Source organism: Hipposideros armiger, unplaced genomic scaffold (assembly GCF_001890085.2).
Source record: "Hipposideros armiger isolate ML-2016 unplaced genomic scaffold, ASM189008v1 scaffold_491, whole genome shotgun sequence".
NCBI classification, from domain to species: Eukaryota; Metazoa; Chordata; class Mammalia; order Chiroptera; family Hipposideridae; genus Hipposideros; species Hipposideros armiger.
Window position 1 is genome coordinate 158,143 of NW_017731841.1, and position 5,972 is coordinate 164,114.

A 5,972-nucleotide genomic window follows, 5' to 3' on the forward strand; every position below is an offset into this window, starting at 1 on the left:
GACTTCAATTCCTTGGCAAATATTTTGGCCATCTTTTACCTTTCAAATAGCTGAAATTATTATTCTTTTTCTCTCCAAGTCAAAAAGTACCTTGAGATCCCCTCCTTTGATACCCCAGAAAACCAGGGCTGATCCCTCACATCTAAAAGTCCAAGCCTGACCGCCATCCTAACCTGGCCCTGGAGCAGAATGTAGATGCACATCCTGAGACCTTGGGCCTTCCCCAAGGCTCCTCGTGCAGACTGACTCAGAACGTTGCTGTTGCTCTGCATCCTGGGGGCATGTGCCCTCTCAGATCCCAGAAGAGGGTCTTCAGCTGTGAGGGGACATTCCTTCATTCAGGATATTACTTAGCCCTGGTGTCCCATGGGCCTGTGACCCCAATATGACAGATTTAGGGCTCACCATTAGCCCTTTTACAGGACACATGCTTTTCCCTGTCATGGCTGGGTCCTCCCCAAACCTGGTCTCTGGCCCTGCTAACCAAACTATGTGCACTGGGGAAATGGAAGGCAGATAACACGGAGTGGGAGGAGGGGCTGTCCAGCTGACAATAAATATGTTTGCTTTTGTATTTAGCTCCTTTGGCTACAACCAGGAGAGGAGTAAGTGGGGAGAAATGAAACCACACCTAATCTGCCAACAAGGGATTTTCTCCTTTTCCAGCAAAGAGAAAGAATCCTCATCTGAGTCAATTAGAATGTTTTCTCTCTCTCTCTCTCTCTCTCTCTCTCTCTCTCTCTCTCTCTCTCTCACACACACACACACACACACACACACACACATTCAATGAGGAGTTTCAATAGTTCATACAAGCCTCCAATGCCCTTTCACCAAGACCTGATGAGGACACTTAAACAGAGTTTGCCAGAGAAAGCGTAACCTTGGTTTATAAAGAGTGTTTTAGCTCCCATTGTGCTCTGGGTGGTGACCTCTTGGTATCTACTTCTTAATTTACTATGCTCATCACAAATCAAGGAGCTTCCTTAGGTTTTGCCTATGCCCTTGCTCACAACAGAGCTCTAAGAATCTGTCAATTTCTTGGAGAGCACTTTCACCCAGCAGGCTCTGTTCTGTGAGGATAGTTCCCCAAGGCTGAGACTCCCTGCTTCTGCAAACCAAGGGTTCACCCTTTCGCAGCTGTCACAACAGTAAGAACATTTTCAATCCAAAATGGTCGCAAGAATTGCTTCCTGGTTGTAATAGGAAACATAAATCTCTTTATGCTTCTTCTTGATCACCGGTGAACATCTTCTGTGGCCACACGTGGTAGGGAATTAATAACTCTTGAGTTATTTCATGCTTAAGATATATCAATCTACACCTGAAATGAAAACATTTAGATCCACTGTCTTTGTTCTTCCTCTGTTGAAAATACACAGAGCTCACCCTCCTCTCTTGATACATCAGAAAGGGAAGGAATTAAGAACTTAAGCAGATTGCCCGACATCAGCATCTCAGTGTCTCCATTTTAAAGTGGGAATAATAACACCAACTTGAGGGTGTTGATGTGAGCTATTCACGTAGGTAAAGGCAGCTGCCAGTGTGGCCAGCTGGCCCTGCATGCTCTGAGTTTTATTATTGCTATTACTGGTGTGGTTATCTTATAGCCTGTGGGGCAAAGACAGAGAAAGAGGTAGAAACCCTGACCCAGCACTGTTTCCTCTGGGCTACACTGACACCCACTCCTTCCATCAGTGGTTCTACACATGGGGTTTACTACCCTTAGGGGTCTTTTAGAAATTTGGGGGTACTTGAGGTTATTGATATGATGAGTCACCCCTCTGCAGTACGTGGACAGGTCCCAACCCACTTTTGAACATGCTACTGGACATTCATATAGTAGATAGACCTGTTTATTATTTGAACTTTACATCACTGTACATATAGATACAAAGTGTATTTACCCACTTTCATATGCACTGAATTTTCAAATACAACAATCATGTGAATCAAAGGAAGAATTGCCCTTCTTTTGGGAAAATCTTGTCACATTGGCAATTCCTTTCACGGTATTTGACTCATCTCCAACACAAAACACCTGAATAAATCTGCATTTGTGGCTGTCACAGCAACCCCATGAATAAGTACATTCCACATATAAGTATTCTTCCATAGCCCTTACTTCAAAATTTCAAACATAAAGAAAAATCTTCAACAAAATCATTGTCTCCTTTCTCTTCATCCACATTTATCCATTTTAAATAGAGGCAAACATCTGATAACTTCATTATATTTTCTAAGAGTCAGGCCTGACATTTACATATTATAAGACATAGCATTTTATTAGAGATTGCTTTCCTTTTAGTTCTTCTTCTTACTACATTATTATGGTCAGGGCTTTATAGACCTTTTTAAAAGTCATCCTATGGTATGTCTTTTACCATAGGTAAGTCATCCTATCTTTGAATTTCATTTCAGTATAGTTAAGGTGGTGTCACAAAATATTTTCTACAAAGGACGTATTGGGTCTGATAGTGTTGAGAAGCACTGATCTGTATTTATTACCTAGTCCATCCAAGTATTCTGCTCTAAGAAAACCCCTTTAATAAAGGAAGGTTAGGATTAGATTGTAATGGGAAATAAACTAATTTGGGGCTGAGGAGAGCAAATAAACTAGACACTGATTAAATATTTAACTGGTTTAGAACAGCCAAGTCAGCATAATCCTGGGGTTTTAGCACAGGTAACAAATGAGACCACATTTCCATCAGCCAGCTGTCAGAGTGTCAGCTCTCAAGCAAAAGAGAGATGGTTTAGCAAAATTTTTGGTTTCTCATTATGGCTGCATATCAAACCATCTTCAAAATAAGGTAAACTATTATTCTTATAAGGAAACAAGAATATTCATCCAAATTAACATTACATGTTGAGCAGTTGTCTCCATGAACACAATTCTTCCCTCTTGGCCATTAATACTCAAGAAGAAATGAAATAATGAATGGCCAAACAAATGAAGGAATGCATGGTTACACAAATACTGAAGACCACCAGGGCAATAGTGAAAGCTTCCTCAAGTATCAATCAGGAAACTCCTCTCCCAGGGGGATGGCAGCCACCTAAGCTGTGCAGTCTGGAGCACCTGCTTGGCCCCTGGGTCTGAGCCCACCCTCTCTTACCTGTAACTCCATCCCCAACAGATCACAGATCCCTACACTGAAGAGAGGTGGAAGTTGTTTACCAGGGAGGAGGTGCCCAAGTGAAGAACTTTCCCATGACAGGGTCCTCTGTCATCACTGGCTGCTAGAAGCCTACCCTGATGCACCCTGGACAGCCGTCCTATGCACAGAGGCAGGCTAGACCTTCATCTCTCAAATTCGCCTCTCCTGGGTCCCATTGCTCAAAGATTTGCCAGTTAATTATGCAGTAGGTATGTCTGGGGTATCTACTCTTTTGCCAACTAGATAGGTGATGAGCAAAGCAGACTTGGTGCCTGCTCTCATGGAGCTCACAACCTGAGAGAGGGCAGACATGGAAGGGGGAAATTATCATATAAACAGTGTATAACTGAAACAGCACAGGAGTACTGAGGACAGAAGGAGGTGGGGGGCATCAAGAAGGATTTCTATGGAAAGTGATGCCTGAGCTAAGAGTAGACAGCTGGGTAGAAATTAACTGGAGAAATGGAAGAGGAGCCGGTGGCAGCAAGTTATATGGAAGGAGGACCAGCATGTGTAAAGTCCCTGTGGTGGGACAGTGCCAGAACCAGCTGTCACATAGGCCAGCATGGAAGAATGGGAACAGAGGAGGCGGGGCAAGGTGAGGCTGGGCAGAGGGTGGGACCATATGAGCCTTGTATTCAGGGCTGGAGACTTTAAGAGTGACAAAAAGCCCTGCAAAGAGGTTGTGCAGGGGAAGAGGGTGAAGGGACATTAACATTTCACATTTTTTTGTGATTGAAGCAATCATACTGGCTGCAGAATGGAGATAGATGGATACAGAAAGGGCCAAATAGAGAGCTGGCAGATTAATCAGGAAACCACAGAGAGCTAGCACTTAAAGCATGTGAATTTGGAGACGAAAAGGAGTAGATAGACAAAAGAGGTATTTAGAAGGGAAAACCAGCAGGACTTCAGTCTGATAATAAAGGACTGAGTGTCTGACATGCTACCTCTCCAACCCATGGCTCCTATAGTCCAAACACCAGTTGATGCTATTCCTTGAACATTCCTTACACCTGACCAGCCAGCCTCAGCCCAGGTAATTCTGGTGAGGAAGGAAGCAGTGACTCCTGATGGAAAGTTCTAAGTATGGGAAACATCTTCCTCACTGTGAGCTGAACCCACCCACCCCCCTCTTGGGCCTCCTGCATATTCCGACGTGCTGGATAATGGTATGTACCCTTAACCCCACCCCACTCTCACCTCCCAACACTAGGAGGTGGCCCAGAAAGAATTTGTTTGCCACATGTTTTCTCTTTCCCATCTACCTGTGAGGTGCCTTATTTCTCTTTGAAATCCCAGAACTCTGCCCCCTTACTCCTTTGTCCAACATCCCAATGTGTTCTGAGGTCTCTTATTCTTTTTTTTCAATTACATACAATATTATATTACTTGCGGTGTACGAAACAATATAATGATTAGACATTTACACACCTCACAAAGTGATAACCCCAATAAGTTTATTATCCATCTGACCTTGTACATAGCTATTAATATATATATATATATATATATATATATATATATGCTGTACTTTACATCCCTGTGACTATTTTTTTTAATTATAGTACACACTCAAAATTATTTTGTATTAATTTCAGATGTACAGCATAGTGGTTAGACATTTATGTAATTTATAAAGTGATCCCCCTGAAAAATCCAGTACTCACCATACACTATACATAGATTAACAATATTATTGACTATATTCCCCATACTGGACTTTACATCCCTGTTACTATTTTGTAACTACCAATTTGTACTTCTTAATCCCGCCACCTTTTTCATCCACCCTCCCATCAGTTTGTTCTCTGTATCTACGAGTATGTTTCTGTTTTATTTGCTCATTTATGCTGCATTTTAGATTCCACATATAAGTGAGATCATATGGTATTTGTCTTTCTCAGTCTGACTTATTTCACTTAGTGTAATACACTCTATGTTCATCCATGTTGTTGCAAATGGTAAGATTTCATTCATTTTTATGGCCAAGAAATATTCCATTGTATATATGTACCACAGCTTTATCCAATCATCTATTGATGTTCACTTAGGTTGCCTCCATATCTTGACTATTGTAAATAATGCTGCAGTGAACACAGGGATGCAAATATCTGTCCGAATTAGTGTATTAGGTTTTTTCAGATAAATATCCAGAAGTGGAATTGCTGGGTCATAATAGTAGGTCTATTTTTAATTTTTGAGTAACCTCCATACTGTTTTCCATAGTGGCTGCATCAATTTGCAATTCCTCCAAAAGTGCACGCAGGTTCCCTTCTTTCCACATCCTAACAATTTTTGTTTTTTTATTTATTCATGATGGTAATTCTGACAGATGTGAGGTGGCATCTTATTATGATTTTACTTTGCATTTCTCTGATGATTAGAGATGTTGAGCATCTTTTCACATGTCTATTGGCCATCTGTATGTCCTCTTTGGAGAAATGTCGATTCAGGTCTTCTGCCCATTTTTTAATTAGATTGGTTCTTTTATTAGTGTTGAGTTGTATGAGTTCCTTATATTTTTTGTATATTAACCCCTTATCCAAAGTATCATTGGTGAATATCTTCTCCCATTCAAGAGGCTGACATTTCATTTTGTTGATGGTTTCTTTTGCTGTGCAAAAACTTTTTATTTTGATGTAGTCCCATTCGTTGATTTTTTTTCTTTAATTTCTCTTGCCTAAGGAGCTATATCAGAAAAAAATATTACTGGGCCGGCCGAGTGGCGCGATGGTTAAGAACTCGCTTGGGATGCCAGAGGGCCCCGGTTCGGATCCCACATATGAGGGCCAGTGACACTGCCCTCTA